The sequence below is a fragment of the Chiloscyllium plagiosum genome, unplaced genomic scaffold (genome assembly GCF_037043375.1).
Source record: "Chiloscyllium plagiosum isolate Xiang-an unplaced genomic scaffold, Cpla_swu_hap1 HiC_scaffold_36, whole genome shotgun sequence".
NCBI classification, from domain to species: Eukaryota; Metazoa; Chordata; class Chondrichthyes; order Orectolobiformes; family Hemiscylliidae; genus Chiloscyllium; species Chiloscyllium plagiosum.
The window spans coordinates 13,764,212-13,785,955 of NW_028270174.1; the positions used below are offsets into that span (position 1 = coordinate 13,764,212).

The 21,744-nt window shown below is 43.0% G+C and overlaps 1 protein-coding gene across 6 annotated transcripts in view; it reads right to left on the reverse strand.

The window, feature by feature from the left end:
- lef1 (lymphoid enhancer-binding factor 1) overlaps positions 1-21,744 on the reverse strand; it is a 164,222-nt gene that overhangs the window by 31,957 nt on the left and 110,521 nt on the right. The window lies entirely within an intron of this gene.

A 21,744-nucleotide genomic window follows, 5' to 3' on the forward strand; every position in this document is an offset into this window, starting at 1 on the left:
CTTATGTCGGCTAATTTCCACTGATGTACAGGCACAAAAGCCAATGCTCCAAGATCATTTCACTGTGCAGTTTGAGTCCGGATGTTAACGGGGCAACAATCTCAATGGATAGTACAATATGCATTTGTTCAGGCATTTTCAAAGAACAGGGAGGCTTTGAAGGATGAAGTGCTCAGTGTGGAAAAAGGGGCTGGATTCTTTCTCATCTCAATACAAGAAATCTTTAGTTCCAAAACCAAAAAAAAAATTAAGGCAAAGAGATTTGTCCATTTATTTTTTCTTCAGTCAAACTGTGGCTGTCAGGGACTAACGAACCATTATTCTACCGCAAGTAATGTGCCTTTCTCCATCAAGGTCCACTTTCCAAGTCTTCCGTCATCCCAATTTCTCTGTACTATTCTCTGCCCTGGACAAGGGTCCAGCTTGTTTAGTGATTCCCCCCTTGGTCAAATAGTCCACCTGGATTTAACAGCTGGGCAGGATGGGTCAAAATCCACCTTGCTCGAATATTTCAGAACAAAGGCAGGGCTGAGCTCAGAAATAGCAACTTGGTCTATAGTTGTATGTTATCATTCCTGAACAATTTTATCAATTTTAGAGATTTAAATAAACACTTCCCTATTATGGCAATGATTCTGAAAGCAGCAAAGTGCAGAAAAGGCCATTACTTTCAGATTGAAGGCTGTTTTTACGAGTTGCTTTACTTTTCGCTCATTAGCCGACATAAGGATACTTGTTCCTGTTGCCTGATGCCCAGGCTAGAAGACGGAAAGCTGTAGGTTGGGTGTCACGGGGGTGACATTTTTTGAGGATTTATTTTCATGTATCGACTATCACATTACAGCATTTTGGAAGAGAGGTGTCTAGTGTGTTTATTATTCTTTCTGTTTTCTTTCCTTCCCTCTTTTATTTATTCTTTATTGTGATTCTGTTTCTATTGTCCTAAACGTTCTGATGTCTGATTGACCAAATAGGAATGAATCTGGTGTAATGCAGTGTTGAAATTTCTGTACTTGTTATGGTTTTTAAAATAATGTTTAATTCATGGGATGTGAGCATCACTGGCTGGGCCTACATATATTGCCCGTCCCTATGTGCCTTTGAGAAGGTGGTAGTGAGTTGCCTTCTTGATCGACAGCAGTCCATGTATTGGACGAGGACCCATAATGCTGTTAGGGAGGGTACATCAGGATTTCAATCCAGCAACAGGTGATATATTTCCAAGTCAGGGCGATGAGAGGCTGGGAGGGGAATTTGCAAGGGGTGGTGTTTCCAAGTATCTGCTGCCTTCAACCTTGTAAGCTAGTGGCCACATCTCTGAAAAGGGCTATCTAAGGAGGCTTGGTGATTTGCTGCATCACACCCATCACACACAATGGAGTCCGGAGGGAGTGGGAGAGAGAGTAGTGATGCTAATATGGTGAGAGTGGCTGCGATAATTTTTTTCTCATATGGGAGCTTTATAAATGTAAATGGGCACAAGGAGGATAAAGAGTCAAGGAAAATAACGTACAAGAGCTCTCTGAATGGCATACGTCCCCCACTATATGAGAAGGAGTGTCTCTACTTCAGGCCCTGTTTTCTATCTGATCACTCCTAGACTAGGGAGCACTGGAACCATGGAACTCTCTGTTGTGTTGTGTCTCACAGCTTAGTATTCAGAGCTATGCTCACGATATTATGATACATGACCTTATGATCCAAAGGTCTCAGTCACCATCTTACTGGAGATCACCTGAAGCATGACCTATGATGGATGAATGCTACTGTTTGTAACTGAATATCTTAGTGTTATCACAGACCCTGAAGTAAATGTAATTTGTGTTAATATCATGAACTGTAGTAAATATCTATTGAACTTCTCAGTCAGTACTAGATTACCCAAACCTGGTTCTTATGTTAAGGGAGCTAATGTAAGTATTGCCTCATTAGGTACAAATACCCTGTTGAAGGCAGAAATCGACATGGGGGAACAGATCACTTATACCCCCAGCTGCCATCCAAAGTGGATATGAAAGGAGCAGCCATTGCTGGGATGACCTCCACGGTTAGTTCATTTATATTTAGCAAAATACAGGATACTCTATATTTTGGCATTCAATTTCAGAGAATGGTTAGATGCTGTTTTCCATGAGAAGGTGCAACACTGTATGGTGTGAAAGCAGTTCAAGAAAGGATCTGTTTGTAACTCTCCACACTCAGAGGCTCAGTAGTCATCTGGCAGTAGAAGATTTCCCACTGCAAACTGAGAAGAAGTGGGCCATCGGTCGCTCTCTCATGAAAGAGAGAAGACTGGTGGTGAGTTTAACCTGAACATTCTCATGTCTCAGACAAGGAATGAGGTTTAGAAGGTGATGGTATTCCTCAGCCAGTTCAAAAACTGAACTCTGCTGTTTTTTATTTTGCAAAGCCCCTTCCTTGTTAGCACACATTTAACTCTGGGACACTGTAAAAAATAGAAAGTTGCATAAAGTTGCTATGCTTTTGGAAAGTGAGTAAGTTAACAATCCATTACATGTGCTGAAATAATGCTTGAAACCAAAAATGATATTTTGAATTGACTGGCTGGAGGGGACTAAAAGACTTGACCCACATTTTAGTGACTTGAATTACAGCCAAAGATAGCTTAAGATTTGCATCTTCCAAAGCCAATACAATGGAGACAACCTGAATGCAGACTCACCAGAAATAATTAATTTGAAAATGTGTGAATGGGGACTATCTTCTAGACTCTTAGCAAAGCAACCTGACCGTCACTTGGATACTCAAATGGGTGAGGAGAAATCACGAGAGTCATAGAGTCTTAGAGATGTCCAGCGCGGAAACAGACCCTTCGGTCCAACCCATCCATACCGACCAGATATCCCAACCCAGTATGGTCCCACCAGCCAGCACCCTACCCATATCCCTCCAAGTCCTTCCTATTCATATACCCATCCAGATGCCTTTTTAAAAGTTGTAATTGTACCAGCCTCCTCCACTTCCTCTGGCAGCTCATTCCACACATGCACCTCTCCCTCTGCATGAAAAAGTTGCCCCTTACAACTCTTTTATATCTTTCCCCTCTCACCCTAAACCTATGCCCTGTAGTTCTGGACTCCCCCACTAGATGTAATCACTTGGAGAACAGGACTGTTGATATGAAAGGATTTATCCAGATGTAATCCAACAAGGAACAATTTCTCTCCCACGCCCTCCAACTCCATTTAACCCAGGCCAGGCAAGTGGAATCTTCCAGCCATGACCATACTTGGATTACTGGGTAGTCGGAGAGAGAGGATTAAGTTACACTTCAGTTAACCTTCTTTTGTGTTTAAGAAACTGCTTTTCTGTAGAGCACAGAAACTGAAGAGATGGGCAAGGTGCAAGATCTGTAATTGGATTTCTTTCACTATCCATCCATGCCTTCAAGTTTGAACCCTTTGTTTGTTCCTGACTATCCACATGCTGCATAAGGAACTCAGTCCTACTCCAGAAGAATAGACAAATCATCTTCTCAATCTTCCAACTGCCTTGGTGTTGAATAGAGGAACTCCTGTAGCCAGCTTGGACTCACCCAAGTCATCAACCAACAAGAACCATATCACTTTAATCTTCACTGTCTGTTAAAATTATCCCATAATCTATCCTCCCACTTTGTAATCTATTTCTGTATGTGTGAACCTGAGAATATATGTGTGAAAGTTGGACCATTTTTATTATCTTAGATTGGATTAAGTACAATAAATACTACCCTCTTTTTGAAAATCTCAAGATAAGCTGTCTATTTATGTCACTTATAGTAACTTCATTCAAACAGTTTGCACATGCTGAATTATCAAACATATCCTTTCTTTACAAGACCTGTTTAGTTAAATGAGCAGTGGGAAAAGGCAGGAGCCATTCACCATCCCTTCTATCCTGGTTGTAATATTCATCGACATTCCAAGGTCAGTTCAATTTTAGAGAGTAATTGTCTATTGAAAATGTGGGTCCTGAGGAGACAGTGTAACACTACGTTTTTGCATTGTGTCCATGTTTATCATTTGATTTCTTGCTAACAACCTCAAATAATCCTCTTTCTTGGCACTGTACATCGTATGCACCAAGTTTGATGTGATCAGATCCCCCATCTTCCTTCAATCCGAAATCCCTTTGAGATATCTGTACTTCCACCAATGCTAATGTTTTTCCCCAATTCACATCATACCATGGTTTGTGGCTGTAATTTCAGCCTATCTTGCAAAGTTTTGGGATTCCTTCCCCGTTCTCTAAAACCTCCATCTCCTTTAAGTCTCTCTTTAAAACCTACCTTAGGGACTAAACCTTCATATTCATTCCCTCCTGGTATCTCCCTATTTTGACAATGTCAATTTTTTTTTGTCTGATTCCACATTGAAGCAGCAAAAAACCTTCTTGCTGTTGTGATCCGTAACAACAGGCACTAAACAGCAGCTTCTTTCTGAGACTGACAAGCATTAATATAAAAGAGTGATTTTAATCTGGATTTCATCCATTCCAAAATTAAAATATTAATTCTTGCATGTAAATGTAAAATTAAAGGTAAAACAGCAAACTTTGTTAAACTTAACTCATGCAAGCAAATCAAATCAAAACATTCTTCACAAGAATCTATTGTGTCTGGATTTTTAAACACAAGAATATCTCTAGGTGCTGAAGTTCATTGTTTTTATCTCGATTGCAATTAGAAGCATCCAGCAGCACAAAAATATGTTAAACAACAACTCAGAAAATTAAAATTTCTTTAAAATTTGTTATAAAGTAGCCTGAAACCTTGTCTTATATATAAAACACTAAAGAATTTCAGCTTCAGAACAAAACTCAGAGATGGCAAGAAGTCCATAACAACCTCACAAATCATTTATTTATTCATTGCTGTTGTACCCAACAAATGGAGAGACAGTGGGCTTTTTGAAAGGCAGGTTTTACAAACAAAAATCTTCAAATGTGTGCTCGCAGCTTCCCGAAACAACAGACACAAACAGACATCAGTTTTGATGGTTGTGTTATCAATTCAGAGCTGCCTGCATTCTGCGAAAACAGAGGTTCGGGGTCTGTTCAGCGTTTCTCAGCAGCACAGCTACCACAGCGGGTAACGTTTACAAACCCAGGAGCGATGGAGGTTGTGGTCGTTGGACTGTGAGGTTAGATGACTTTATCAGTTGCCTGATCTAACTGTAAACACACATATGCGCTGCTGTCTCACTTTAGCAGATACTTTAGCAACTTCCAGTTCTCATCTTACCTGCACATGAGCTGCAGTGCTGCAAGAGCAAAATACTCATTTTCCCTTCTCCTGCCCACATACCACCCCCTCCAACCCAGCCCAGTATCTCACTGACACATCATAAACAGCAGGCACAATGTATTTTGTAATTGAATGCTGCTGGTTTCCATTGAACCACCTTGCAAGCTTGAATGTAAAATATACACAATGGCAAAAGACAAATAAATCTTTGTGCATTTAGAACACTTCCCTGACATATTATCAAGAGCATAATTATTGTCAATTTATTGGGGTTTTTTTAAATCACTAAAATGCTTGGTGCTTTGTTTAAGGGAATGAATTGACTCAGAAAAGAGAAAAATAAATGGGGATTCCAGTGAGGCTGCCAAGTAGGAGGAGACATCTATATTACTGAACTCGACGCTATGGTCTGCATGGGGCATGAATAAAGAAACAAAGATATTGCCCCATGCTAATACGGGAGGCGAGTTGCTTACTGCTCCAGGGAGCTAATTCCACTAATCCCCAATCCACTGCAGCTACTGGGATCTGCATACATTTGCCACAGTAGGAAGACAGCAGTGTGCCAGCTATTAGACATGTCAGAAGAACAGCAATGTTTTGAGAAAATAGCATTTGATTGACACCTACATGCTCAGTTTACAATCTTAACAAAACCAAAACAAAAACACCACAATGGTTGACAATTTGAGTGTCTGGCTGTATTGAATCCTCTTGCCAATCTTTGCTCCGGTCTGGGAAGACTGAGAAATGAAAGGCTTGGACAATCTGTTTTACAATTGTTAAAAGTCACGATGCAGAGGCTCCGGAGAAATGCAATAAAATAGGGGTTGAGGTGTAGAGGCAGTTATGTATCTTACTATTAAACTGTGTGAAAGCACGATGATACAGGGGACAGCTTTGTAATGAGGGAGGAAGGGGGAGATGGTGGAAGGCTTCAGTGGGGAGATAGTGGAGTGCGTGTGTGTTGCAAACAATGTGGATAGTAAATGACAGTATCTTATCCAGTGCAACAAGGCACTAAACCACTGGAATGATAGGGCCACATTATAGGTTAAAATAAATGCCTAACAAATGATAACACAATTTCCTTGAAACATTGAACCCAGGTGTGCATAAAAGAGCCTTGGGCACTCTCCCAGGCATTCAAGTGGGCACAGGATGATTGTTTGGATAGAAATGGTGTAAAGGCAGGAGAATGCCACGGGCGATAGAACCAGTGCTGGCATAATAGACCGATCAGCCTTCTGCTGCAGTGTAACAATTCTAAGATTCCAAAAAAACAGGCAGTTCTTGAAAAATGATGTCAAACATTTATCTCTCAAACAATGTAACATTTATCCCTCAAACAATATAAATAAAACAAATTATCTGGGTGCACTCTCATTTTAATCTGTAGGAGCTTGCTGTGTGCAAATGGTTGCTTTCTGACAATACAATAGAGGATTAAAAGGATACCAATGACTAAAGCATCTAGGAACACCCTGAGGCTGTGAATGTTGCTATATAAATGCAAGTTATTCTTCGATTTATAAATATACTTAAGACAAAAAGTCAACAAGGAAATCATATAAGACATCTAACAGATTGAAAATACTAGAGCAGAGTTAGGCCATTCTGCCCCTCAAGCCTGTTCTGCCATTTGATAAAATTATGACTGATCCGACTGTGGTGTCAATTCCCACACCGGCATTTACCCAATAAACTTTATATGACTCTGCTGGTGAAAGGTCTTTTGGTCTCAGTCTTAGAGTATTAAATGACCCAGCTTTCTACTGCCATCTGGGGAAGAGATTTCCACAGTCATGATCTTCCAAAAGAAACATTTTTCTTCACCTTCATATTAATTTTGGAGACCCCTTCTGATTAAACAGTTTACCCGTAGGTTTTGCACAAGAGAAAAAATCCTTTCAGTGTCCACCCTGCCAAGTTCCCACTGGAACTTGTACATCTCAATGAAATCACCTTCCATTCAAGTCCAACAGATATAGGACAAACCTGTACGTAGTGAATTTATTTAGTGCTTTTCCTCCAGTAAAATGTCAGGCGGGTAAGTGGAGCTGAGGCCGTGAAAAGATCAGCCATGATCTTACTGAATGGAGGAGCAGGCTCGAAGGGCCAGACGGCCTACTCCTGCTCCTAGTTCTTATGTTCTCAGTGCGACCAAACACAGTCATTCACAGTTAGGTTTCAAGGACTTCTTAATAGGTGGGGAGAATGTAGGAATAGACGGAAGTTTTGGAATAGAATCACAGGATATAGCAAATCAGGCATCAAAGGGCATGAGGTGTACCAGACAGGCCACCATGTTGCTTAATTGGTGTTGAAGTATAATTTGAACATTGAACCAATTCTTCTGCATTGACAGAGAATTAAGTAATTGATACGTGGGTCAAGAAAGGAATGCAGGAGACATTCATTTGGTGGATGGCTGCTATCTGTCTACTGACTGCACAGAATACTATTTTTAGAGGTGCAAAATGCACCCCATTTTTCGTGAAATGAAACCTGTTCAAATTGCACCAGTTCAGCAGTTGATACTGTTTCCATTTTCATTCCCTTTACTGATCCCTCTGCTAAATTCAGGGGCATTTTAATTATCAATGTCATGTTATAATGGGTGGTGGCCATCTTAAAGATGCTACAGAAGATGTTGGAGAAACCTGTTCGTGAGCAGGTTTTGAAGTGCTTCCAACAGTCGCTGGCAAACACAAAAGCTTTTTAAACAAATTAGACCAATGCGGATGTAATAAAACAAAAACTGTGGAGATCTGAAAGATACAGAAACAAATATTGCTGGAGAAACTCAGCAGGTTTGGCAGTATCTGTTGAGAGTAAACATTTCGAGTCCAACAACCCTTCCCCGGGAGAAGTATAAAGGTCACCCCTCTCCATGTTCTTTTATGCTTTCAAGAGATGCCCATTCCTCATTTCGCTGGGAGAGGATGGCCTAGCAGGTCATTTCAGAGATCACTTAGAATCAGTCACGTTGCTGTGGAGCTTGTGTCGGCCAAATCAGGTAAGGATAGTAGATTTCCCTCCCGAAAGGACATTTCACTCCAACCAAAGATGGTTTCATAGTCACCACCACTACTGAGGCTGGTTTTCCATTCCACATTTATCAACTGAATTTAATTACCCCTCAGTCTCCTGCATCCCTACAGCACTTTACCAGGAATCTCTGGATTACTAACCCAGTGACATTAACACTGCCCCAGCCCCACTCCCAGTGTCATTACCTCTGCCTGAACTCCCTTGTACTCTGAGAAGACCACAGGAGCGGCTGGAGGCCATCTGGTCCATTGAGTCTGTACCGCCATTCAGTGAGGTTATGGCTGATCTAATCATTCTCAATTCTTTATCCTCATAATCCTTCATTCCCTGATAGGGCAAGGCTGGTAGCTGTAGGGAATTCTAGATGGCTAGTGAAATTGAGGTGTTGGTCAAGAAAAAGAAGTCATGATTTGGAGATGCCGGTGTTGGACTGGGGTGTACAAAGTTAAAAACCTGGTGTTGTGTGATTTTTAAGAAAAAGAAGGAACTACATGCCAGGTACAGACACCATAGAGCAAGTGAATCCCGCGAAGAGTATGATGGCAGTGGAGTATACTTAAGAGGAAAATCAGGAGAGCAACAAGGGGACATGAGATAGCTTTGGCAAATAGGGTTAAGGAATATCCAAAGGTATTTTATACATACAGTAAGAACAAAAGGGTACCTATGGAGAGAATAGGGCCCCTTAAAGATCAGCAGGTCAGGCAGCATCCAAGGAACAGGAGAATCGATGTTTCGGGCATAAGCCCTTCTTCAGGAATCTTCAGGCTTATGCCAAAAACGTCGATTCTCCTGTTCCTTGGATGCTGCCTGACCTGCTGCGCTTTTCCAGCAACATATTTTCAGGTCTGATCTCCAGCATCTGCAGTCCTCACTTTCTCTCCTTAAAGATCAGTAAGGTTGCCTACGTGCAGAGCCACAGGAGATGGGGAAAAACAATAAACAAGTATTTTGCAGCAGTGTTTACTGTGGAGAAGGAAATAGAAGATATAGCACATGGAGAAATAAATAGCGACATCTTGAAAAGTGTCCATTTTACAGAGGACGAGGTGCTGGATGGCTTAAAGTGCATAAAGATGGATAAATCACCGGGATATGATCAGGTGTACCCAAGAACTATGTGGGAAGCTAGGGAAGTGATTGCTGGGCCCCTTGCTAAGATATTTGTATCACTGATGGCCATGGGTGAGGTGCTGGAAGACTGGAGGTTGGTAGTAAGGTGGTAAGGAAAAGCCAGGGAACTAAAAACCGGTGAGCCTGACATTGGTGGTGGGCATGTTGTTGGAGGGAATCCTGAGGGATGAGATTTATGTGTAAAGACCAATCTCAGTTATCCAAACGCTAATTATCCGTATTTTGGATTATCAAAACAAGATCTCAAAGTCCCTTAAAAATGTTATCCATTATCCGAACAATCAGTTATCCAAACAATCAGTGATCTGAACAAATTATTCCCTGCCCGTCTCATTCAGATAAACGAGATTGTTCTGTATTTGGAAAGGCAAAGACTGATTATGGATAGTCAGCATGGCTTTGTGGGTGGGAAATCATGTCTCACTGAATTAAGTGAGTTTTTTGAAGAAGTATCAAAGAGGATTGATGAGGGTAGAGCAGTAGACACGAACTATATGGATTTCAGTTAGGCGTTCAACAAGGTTCCTCATGGGAGACTGGTTAGTAAGGTTAGATTTCATGGAATACAGGGAGAACTAGCCATTTGGATACAGAACTGGCTCGAAGGTAGAGGACAGAGAGTGTGGTGCTTTTCAGACTGGAAGCGTGTGACTAGTGGTGTGCCACAAGGATTGGTGTTGGATCCACTGCTTTTCATCATTTATATAAATTATTTGATATGAACATGAGGGGTATGGTTAGTAAGTTTGCAGATAACACCAAAATTGGAGGTGTAGTGGACAGCGAAGAAGGTTACCTCAGATTACAATGGGATCTTGATCAGATCAACCAATGGGCCGAGGAGTGGCAGATGGAATTTAGTTTCGATAAATCTGAGGTGCAGCATTTTGGAAAGGCAAATCAGGGAAGGACGTATACACTTAATGGCAAGGTCCTGGGGAGTGTTGCTGAACAAAGAAACCTTGGAGTACAGGTTAACTTGAAAGTGGAGTCGCAGGTAGATAGGATAGTGAAAAAGGCATCTGATATGCTTTCCTTTATTGGTCAGTGCCTTGAATATAGGGGTTGGCAGGTCATGTTGTACCTGTACAGGACATTGATTAGGTCACTTTTGGAATATTGAATGCAATTCTGGTCTCTTTCCTATTGGAGGATGCTGTGAAACTTGAAAGAGTTCAGAAAAGATTTACAAGGATGTTGCCGGGGTTGGAGGGTTTGAGCTGTAGGGAGAAGCTGAATAGGCTGAGGCTGCTTTCCCTGAAGCATTGGAGGCTGAGGGGTGACCTTATAGAGGTTTATAAAATCATAAGGGACATGGATAGGGTAAATAGACAAGGTCTTTTCCCTGGGATGGGGGAGTCCAGAACTAGGTTTAGGGTGAGAGGGGAAAAATTTAAAAGGGACCTATGGGGCAGCTTTTTCACGCATAGGGTGGTGCGTGTATGGAATGAGCCGCCAGAGGAAGTGGTGGAGGCTGGTACAATTACAGCATTTAAAAGGTATTTGGATGGGGACATGAATGAGAAGGGTTTCGAAGGATGTGGGCCAAGTGCTGGCAAATGAGACTAGATTAATTTAGGATATCTGGTCGGCATGGACGGGTTGGACCGAAGGGTCTGTTTCCGTGCCGTACGCTTCCGTGACTCTATGAGTAAAAATCTGTGGAAAAGAATTCCACTGATTCAGAGAACAAATACCTCATCATCAATGTCTTAAATGTGTGACCCCTCATTGTGAGATGATGCCCTCAGGATCATGACTCTCCCATGAGGGGAAACATCCTTTCCATACTTACCCTGTCAAGTCCCCGAAGAATCCTATGTGTTTTGATAAGTTCGCCCTGATTTCTCACAAGAATCCCCTTGAACCTCCCCAGGAAAGAGACTGTGGGGATGTGAATAAAGTTTAATGCTTAATATTCAAACTAGCCTCTGTGCTTGCATTCATGCTGCTGGCACAGTGCCAAGTCCTGGTCCAATAAAACATGCCCTGGCTATATCTTCCAGCCCGTAATGTCTGCTTCAAGTCTAAAAATAAATTACCCGCTATCCTTCAAAGGACCATTTTATTTATCTTGAAACCAAGAGTCTGTCTCTCAGTGATCTGCACATCAAAGGGACTGCATGTGTCTCAGGAGTGGGACTGGCTGAGCAAAGCAGCAAAACATCAGTACAAAGAGCTTTCACCCTGTGCACCTCCATTACTGCTCTCGCCAGCCGTTCATGCAGGATCAGGCAAACAGGTCGCTGCTGGGGAGGGACGAGCAAAGAGAAACAAATGGGGGCAGGAGGGACGCAAGTGGTTCCTTTTTGACGTGGGGCACCTTTCACTGAGACCTCCCCATCCCCGGCACAAGCTTCAGAACGAGAGGTGGGATGACCCGGGAAATTTCCCAGTTTTGTTAAGGTTACGGTGACCGCCTGTCCAAATCCTCTCCGGGAAACGTGCCCAGTGCGTGCATCACCCAAACGTGCTTGGCCCAAGTATTGTGACATCCGCTGGTTTTTGAAGTTGTTGGGTGTTCAGTACCAGGAACACACCAGCTGTGGTCGAACTGAAGGCAGGGCAGAGGGTTTTCTGAGAAATGTTTCGCTTGACTCACTTTTGATCGATTCTCATTAAACATTGGGGAGAGGCAACCAATCATTGCTTCCAGATACTTCGGTGCTGTGCAAAGGTGAGGGGGTGGGAGGGCAGGTTTGTGAGCAGGTGGCTGCATAGTTTTAAAATAGCAAGCATGAAGAAATAACACCTCGCTAGAAATAGAGCTTCCTCAAATGTTCTCAATAAGGTTCGGGTGATGGCACAGTGGCATTGATATTCAGCTACTCATCCAGAGACCCAGCTTATGCTCTAGGGACTTGGGTTCAAATCTCACTGGGGTAGAGGGTAGATTCTGCCTTTTTTACAAACTTGAATTCTAAGAATAACCATTGCCAATTGTTCAAGTAGATCATGTATGCTCTTTATGAATATAAATCTGCCATCTCGACCAGATCTGTCCCCCCCGTGTGACTCCAGACACACAGCAATATGCTCACTGTCATGAGTTTTAACTGTCATCTGAAATAGTCCAGCACACCATTCAATCATATTAAACTGCTAAAAAGACTCAAACGGAATGAAATCATTGGAGTACCTGGAGGTACCGGAAACGACAGTCACATTCTCATCCCTGCCGACTCCGTTACTACCGTGGAATTCCTGCAGTGTAGAAACAGGCCCTTCGGCCCAACAAGTCCCTCCAAAAAGTAACCCAACCATACCCATTCCCCTACCCTGTTATCCTATATTTACCCCTGACTAATGCACCTAACATACACAACCCTGAATACTATGAGCAATTTAATATGGCCAATCCACCTGACCTGCACATCTTTGGATTGTGGGAAGAAACTGGAGCACCCGAAGGAAACCCACGCAGACACGGGAAGAATGTGCAAACTCCACACAGACAGTCACCCGAGGTTGGAATCAAACCCGGGTCCCTGGTGCTGTGAGGCAGCAGTGCTAACCACTGAGCCACCATGTCGCCCCAAAACTAGAAACCCCAAAGCTACTGGGGTTGAATGCCAAAATGGGGAGAGCTGTCTCACAGCACAGGTCGGATAGAATTGCACTTTAGACACAATGTCCCAGACAACATCATTGCCAAGGCAGCAGAGGTGATGGCACAGTCTGGCAGGAGTAGCCATGGGAGCCCTCAACATAGACACTGGACCCCAGGAGGAGTCAGGACACCAGGTCAAACATGGGTAAGGAAACCGTCTGTTGAGTAATGTCCACAACCTCCCGTCTCCTCCCCCTCACTCAGTTATTGAATCAAAGCACCTTCATGCTGAATACCTTTTGGTGGAGTGTTGAGGGTGGCAAGGATGCAGAGTGTATTCTTGGTGTGGCACTTCAATGTCCATTACCAAAAGGGGCTCAGCAGCACCACTAATGATGGAGCTGGTCGAGTTCTGAGGGATACTGCTGCTAACCTGGGTGCAGCAGGTAGTGAGGGAACCAGTGCCACCTACATGACCTCATCCTCACAACCCAGTCTGTTGCAGATGCATCTGTCCATGACAGTATAAGTAGCACTGATCACCATACAATCCTTATGGAGTCGATCTTGTGATGGTAGTGATTGCGAGTTATATATATTTTAATGCCATTTATTTTAGAGTTTGGAATTCAGGTAGTGACATGTGCATTTTGGTTAAATGATTAACTTGTAAGTATTCCTGTAGCCATGGCGACTGATTTGTTTTTTAAAAGTATGAAAGAGATAACACTTAGAGGCCAATGGGATTTGCTTACACTGGAGTTTGTGAGTGAACAAAGTAAATGGTTGAGAATTAGTTTTTCAGTTTAGAAGTTCAGGGAGAGATTTTCTGTTTCTTTTCATTAGGAGAAACACCTATCACTTGAGAAAAGCTGTTTGGGTTTGGTTTGGCAGTTTTTCAGAAGTCTTGTCTGAAGCTTAATATCTAAAGAAGAGAGACAGTTTAGAACTGTTAATAACGAATCCTCTCAGTGTAAGGAGTTTAGTTTTGCTATTCCAGAACAGAATTGTTTAGTTAAAGCCCTGAAAGGTTTATTTGAAGCTTAAAGAAGCTAAGCTCAGTTTAAAGGAGAATTAAGGAAGAGGTAATCTGTAGAAATTAGGTCCCTGTAATTGTTTCGGATCTGACCTCCTGAATTTATTTGCCCTTGTTTAATCTTCAATGCAATCCTGAATTGTTGGCATTGTCAACGTTTTGATGACACCTCAAACCAAGACCCTGTCTGCTTGCTCAGCTGGACGTAAAAGATCAACCACCAAAGAGGACTAAGAGAGTTCGTGGCTTAGTCAACACCTCTTCCTCAGCCAAAAAAACACCAAATGAATGATCACGTCATTGCTCCTGACATTATGATGTATCCAATGTCTCTATAAAAATAACTGACCTTTAAAAACAGCCAGTAAATGTGAAATGCTTTCAGAAGTTCTGTGCTAAAGATGGCCATGTTGCTAGATCGTTTCTTTGCTATCATCCAACAGAAACAAGCAGCACTTATATAGCACCTTTACCATAGTAAACACTTCATGGCGTGTTATAGGATAGCATTCTTTTAACACAGAAACACAAAAGCTGACCAAGAACTTGGCCGGAGAAGTAGGTATCAATAAGTATCTTAAAAAGAGAAGTAAAGGGGTTTGGGAAGAGAATTTCCAACCTCAGCACTTCCTGGAAGGTCACCAAAGCAGAGCAATCCCAGGGATTGTCAAGAGGCCAAATTTCGAGGACTTGCTAGACCGGTCATATAGCATGGAAACAGACCCTTCGGTCCAACCAGTCCATGCTGACCATAATCCCAAGCTAAATAGTCCCATCTGCCTGTGCCTGGCCCATATCCCTCCAAACATTTCTTATTCATGTACTTATCCAAATGTTTTTTAAACATTGTCACTGTACCTACACCTGCCATTTTCTCTGGAAGTTCACTCCGCACTCGAAACTGCCAATATAATACCTTCATTCAAAAAGACAAGGAGACTAAAAACACGTTAACTATAGGTCAGCTAGTTTAGCACCTGTCATTGGAAAGTGTTACCTGGGAAGAATGTTGGTGAAACTTGTAAAGTCTGAGAGGGTTCTCAATGGCTGGTTCTTCAAACTTGCAGAATGAAAGCATCATTTGTGAGATATTTGCCCCAAGACTTGTGAGCGGCTGTGCCTTTTCTGTCAATATATCTGTGGAGAAAGTGAGGACTGCAGATGCTGGAGATCAGAGCCGAGAGTGTGCTGCTGGAAAAGCACAGCAGGTCAGGCAGCATCCCGAGGAGCAGGAGAATCGACATTTCGGGTGATGAAGGGCTTATGCCCGAAATGTCGATTTTCCTGCTTGCCGGATGCTGCCTGGCCTGCTGTGCTTTTCCAGCACCACACTCACATCAATATGTCTGTCACAGCCATGGAATTACTGCAAGCGCTGATGTCTGGATGAACATGGGGCAGTTGCAGAATGAAATGCTACTGGTGAGTTCTTGGCTCGTCTTTTAATCTGCATCATGACGGTGTCCTCCATGGTAAATTCCTCCCAGGCCATTCTCATCACGGCTAGAATTTCTAGCCTTTTGTTGCTGATCTTCAGGACCTCCTCAATGAGGACATAACTCCTCTTTATCCATACAGAGCTCCCAAGCTGCTTGTGATACCCTGTTAGTCTTACGTTTTGGGTTCTTGGACAGTGACCCAGAGCACAATCCCACTGTTTATCTCCAATGTGAAGGGCTAATGTAGCAATGGCCACTTGCCTGTTCTTGTCCTTGCGAATAGGAATTAACCAATAGTTATTATAACAGTCTTTTATCAAATTGCCTTTCTTGCAATATTGCCAATATAAACCTTATGTCCAAAACTACTTGATGGGATTATCTTGCATAAATAAGTGAGCAAATAAAGTGTCATAATGTAATAACATATAAACACTAGTACAGAAATTAGAGATGGAAAGCAAATGAATCTGAACTCTTATATCAATATATACAGCTTTTAAAATGCATTTTGTATATAAACTGTGTTTCAGCGCCTACATAATGAAGGCTTTCAGGCTGGATTTCCATCTTATTGTAGGTGATGGTTGGAAAAGCTTGTAGAGCTAATTTTAGTTTCTCTGCTGCTCCTTTCTAGGCCAGTGAGAGGGTTAATAGGTGCTGACAATTGAGCAAAAACATTGTTCAGTTAGCGTTTCCTGTCACAGACCTTCCAGTTCTGATTTTCGTTCAGTGACTCCCATCACAGATGCTTGTGAAAAGGGTGGGTTGCTTTCGAAACCCTGATCCCTTATTCATTTCCACTCACATTGTCACCACCAGTTCAACCTGCTCCAAAACCACAAGCAGTACAGGTCAGCGAGTGGCGGTCTATGATGGCACTTAGTATGATCGAAAGGAGTTTAAATGGTTATTGTACCAGATAAGTAATCTGGATGTAGATTTATTCACTGAGGTGGAAGGTTCGCTTTCAGATGTTTCGTCACCATAGCACTCCAGAGGCCTACTGAAGATGTTGCCTGGTTATGGTGACGAAACGTCTGAAAATGAACCTTCCAGCTCAGCGAGCATACCTACATTCAGAACCTCAACCTGAGCTACAAATCTTCTCAAAACTTGCTAAGATCAATAATCAAGCCTGAATGAGTTAGCCAAAAACATCTCGAGCTCAAATCCCACCATGACATTGTGTATATGAGATATGTTTCTAGCTCTTAAGTGGTGAATGCTAGCATGTAGAACTGAAGGATCAGGATTGTCATTAAAGAGTACAAAAATGTGTAAAAACATGGTTATTAAACTAAAATAATCAAATCCGTATGTTTCAAGAAAACTAGGAGCAAAAGTTGGGGTGGTGGGAGTCTGGGTTTGTGGAAATGAGAGGGTTTTTCACACAATGAGTGATCGTGATCTGTACTGAATTGCTTGATACAACATTGGAAGTAGCTTCAATCGTCCACAGGGAGCTGGATAAGTATTTGAAAGGGAAATGTATGGAGATAGCACAGGGCAGTTAGGTGGCTCTTGAAGAGGCATAATGGGTTGAACGGCTTCCGTCTGTGCTGCAAGGTTCAAAGATTTCCAGGCAGCGATCTCACTTTAAGGCTGCAATGGCGCCATGAGGTTGAATGGCTGGCTATGGTTATAATGATGTTTGTGATCCAGTGCACAAAACATGACACAAAATTCCAATCCTGGTTAGGAGCAGGAATAAAAGCAAAAAGGATTAAAAGTAAAAGCAATGCACCGTTCAGATGAAGGCCTGCTCAAAGCAATTAGCTGCAATTTCACAAAGTTGGAAAGAGAATTTAAATGCTTGGTCCTGCCAAATTCACACAACGGGATTAAGCATCTTCCAATCTGAGATACACAGGTCTCCACTCCACAAGATACTATCAGGAAAGGCCCTTGATAGTTATCTAGTCACAGGTATAACAATGTTCTTCCCACTGTGTCCATCAGTGCAGTGACTGCACTAAACCCAGAGGAATGAAATCCAATAATTAAAATCCCACGTGCCTTTTGGGGTGTACTGAGTTCTGTTAGCCTCCTCCATGTTAATTCAGGTAGCATCCTACCGAATCACAAGCTACGAAGCCCATCGAGACACTTCATGTATCAGATGGTTTCACTTCACAAATAGCAAGTCTCACACTGCCCTCCACTGGTTTCCTGTCCATGCAAACGTCACCACCTCCTCCCACACATTCGCCAACTGACGAAAACCAACTGGCTGTGGTTGTAAACATTTGTTGTATGCCTCACTCACCCACACCGTAATGACCTGTTCCAACCACTGCTCCCCCTCTCTCTCTGGCTCCCATATGAAGTGACCTCCTTGAGCAAGGCCACCGGCAGACACCCATTGGATCAAAGGATGGGAAACATGGATATCACCAACAAGTTCCTTGTGACAAGCCCCCATCTGTCAATTGGTAGGGTTTGAGTTTTGACGGTGAGTGTGTTCCTTGCTAAACAAGGTCAAGAAAAGCCAAGGCCCCTACGCAACTAACCATGGGGTGTCAGGAGAAACCCCTTTTGCACTTGTGGAGAGAACATTGCTACTTGTTACCAAGGAGTGACCCCTCTACAGATTAGTTGCCAACTATTCATCTCAAACTTGGCAAATGAAAAGGCTTTGGTTTGGCTCTGGGCACTTGTACTGACTGACCAAATAACAATTAAATAGAATTGTAGAAACGTTACAGCACAGGGGCCAATTGGGTGGCACGGTGACTCGTTGGTTAGCACTGCTGCCTCAGAGCACCAGGACCTGGGCTCAATTCCACCCTCGAGTGACTGTCTGTGTGAAGTTTGGACATCCTCCCTGCGTCTGCGTGGGTTTCCTCCGGGTGCTCCGGTTTCCTCCCACAGTTGAAAGATATGCAGGTTAGGTGGATTGGCCATGCTAAATTGTCCGTTGTGTCCAGGGATGTGCAGGGTAGGGGGCAATGCAGGGTCACATGGGTGTCTCAGAGGGATGGTCTCCAGAGGGTTAGTGCAGGCTCGATGGACTGAGTGGCCTCTGTCTGCATTGTAAGGATCCTACAGTCCTTCATGTCTAGATCAACTCTCCGCAAAAGCATCCCAGTTAAGAAAATAAAATTAGGAAATGTAGGCCATTCGGCCCATCAAACTGCCCTGTACTATTCAGTAAAATGATGGCAGATCTGATTATGCGGCCTTCAACTCCACTGTTCTGCCTGATCCCCATCCTCCTCATTTCATTCGTTGATGAAGACTCTGTATAACTCAGCTGTGAATCAGATTCAATGACGCAGCTTCCACTGCCCTCTGTTCCAAGATTTCCAAACATACGTGACTCTCAGAGGAAAGCAAAAATCCTCATCTTAAATGGGGGCACCTGTTATTTTGAAGTGTTTCCCTGGTTCTGGGCTCACTGATGAGGAGCAATATCCTCCCAGCAATTGCCTTGTAGAGTGCAGGCATTATGAAAAATATTTTACAAGTTAGTCCCACTCTCTCAGTGTTTCCCAGGACCAGGACTCTTTTGTTTCTCATCTGGTGCCCCTCTAATTCTCTTTTGGAAACTCTGACTGAATCTAACTCCATCACACTCTCCAGAGAAGAGTTCCCGATCAATGAACTTGCTGCTTAAAAGAGTTTCTCCTCCCATTCTTTGGTTGGTTCTTTGAACAGCTTCAGGGACCTGCGTTCAATTCCACCGTTGGGCAACTATCTGTGTGGAGTTTGCACATTCTCCCCATGTCTGCACTCCTTTCCTCCCATCGACCAAAGATGTGCAGGGTGGGTGAATTGGCCATGCTAAATTGCTCACAGCATCCAGGGATGTGTAGATTTGGTGTGTTAGCTACGGGAAATGTAGCATTACAGGGAAAGGGTAGGGAATGAGTCTAGGTGGAATACTCTTCAGAGTGTCAGTGTGAATTTGTTGGATCAAATGGCCTGTTTCCACACTATATGGATTCTATGGAACCATCACATGGTGTCCCCACAAATGGTCACAAAACTCCAGCTGAGGCCAAACCAGAGAGTTTTACAGAGGTGCACCATCACCTCTAGGCTTTGGACTTTATTCCTCTATTTATAAAGCCTAGGATTGTGTAGAATCATAGAATCCCCACAGCGTGGAAGCAGGCCATTCAGCCCATCAACCCTCCAAAAGGAAATCCCACCCCATCCCTGTAACCCTGCATTTTCTGCAGCTAACCCACCTAGCCTGCACACTGTGGACAATTTAGCATGGCCAGTCCTTCTAACCTAAACAACTTGGACTGTAGGAGGAAACAGGAGCACCTGGACAAAACCCCACATGGGGACAAGCTCAATGTGCAAACTCCATACAGACAGTCGCCTGAGGATGAAATTGAACCTGGGTCCTTGGCGCTGTGAGGCAGCAGTGCTAACCACTGAGCCAACATGCCACCCTATGCTGCTCCTCTATACTTTCAACTACTTTCTCAATCTGCCATCTCCAATGATTTGGCCAAATGCACAGCCACGTTTCTCCATTCCAGCATGTCTGATCAAATTCGACTCTTTATATTATGTCACCTCTCCTCAATCTTCCTGCCAAAATGTTTCACTTCACACATCTCTGCATTAAATTGCACCAGCCAAGAGTCTGCCCATTTAAAAAGCCAAAGTCCTCTTGAAGTTTATCATTACCAACTTTCGTCTAGGCATGAGCAGAGATATGCAAGTTCTCCACTGGAAAGCAGATGAAGTTAGTTAAAAAAAAGTAGTTTAAACTGCTTTCCCTGTGCCAGGGGAGGTGAGCTAACTCAGAACAGATATGTGGACACCTTAGTGCGCCTTAGTACTCAGTGCAACTTTGAACAGAGTGCTGGGATTTGGGAGTGTAAGGGAGCTAGGGGAAAGAGATACTCCTTTGCTTTTCTGAATTCTGCCATCTTGTGGGAGTTATTCGACCACCGGGAATACTATTTGTTCTGTGGCTACCAGGTCTACGTGGTCAGAAGCCAATAATGGACAGACACAATAGGTCAGCATTTGTCTACTGAGGTGGGTAGTTCACATTGAGAAGCTTCCTGACTCGCTGCACCCTCATACCCTCCATGCCAACTCAATGTCTACTCATGCACCCATCCACCCCCGTGTGCCCTCATAAGCTCCATGTCACTCAGCCGGTGTCTGCCACCGAACTCAGGAGTCATTTAGAGAGAAAAAGCAAACCTTCAAAAATCTAACACAGCTTTTACTCCTTACATATTTAATAGAGAAAAAAAATCCCATTCATAGAACCCATTATAAGCTTTCAAATCTCGAGTGGTTAATTACTTACAAAAACAAATCTCTGTTCAGACCTACATCAAAGACAGCCAAAAGTTTCTTTAACTTTCCAACCAAGCCGGAAACTCAGGACCAAGAGTCTGGTGCTGGAAAAGCACAACAGGTCAGGCAGCATCCGAGGAGCGGGAGAATCAACATTTTGGGCATAAGCCCTTCATCAGGAAAGATCCTGCTCATCGGATGCTACCTGACCTACTGTGCTTTCCCAGCAACACACTCTTGATTCTGATCCCCAGCATCTGCAGTCCTCACTTTCTCCTAGGGAACTCAGAACCCTCTGCTGAGCTAAATACAACAGTTGAAACTCAGCCAAGCATTCATACTGGCAATGATAACACCCTAGGTGTGGTGTCAACAAAGTGTTCTCCTGACGTTGCAGACCAGATGCTATTTTCTTTCCAACATACACCTGTCAATCAAAGCAGTCTGCAAACAGCTTATTTTTCTCAGCTCTCACTGCCAGTTACAATTTTTTTTAAAGTTTAAAGAGCAGGGGCATGCAAGAACTTCAGCTCATGGCCGTAATCGAGATTTTAACTGTTCTTTAATTGCATTTACACCAACTCTATCAATTTTGATTTCCACTTTGTGATTAAATGTACTTGCAACAGTCAAAATGGGATTTCTTTGAACTCAGCATCAGGTTCAAATTGGTTGGGTGAGTTTGAGTTTCTCCCTCTCGTGGTAAATAAGATCTCTTTCCTCTTTTGGCAAAAAAAACTAGACTTGTGGAAGCACGATGTCTCTGTCTGGTTCCTGCCTGTCATTTTTAAAGCTCCATAACTCTGTGAAAATCTGCTCCAATGATATGTGAAGCTGCTGTATAATTTCTGTGGCAAAACACAGGATCAAAAGAACTAATGTCGTGTGAATGCAATTATGAATAGGACAATTCATTATGTTCTTCTGCTTGAATCAGCTGAAACTCTCAACATGTCACTGTAGAAATTTCAAAGTATGACCCCATTAGATACCATCCACATAACTC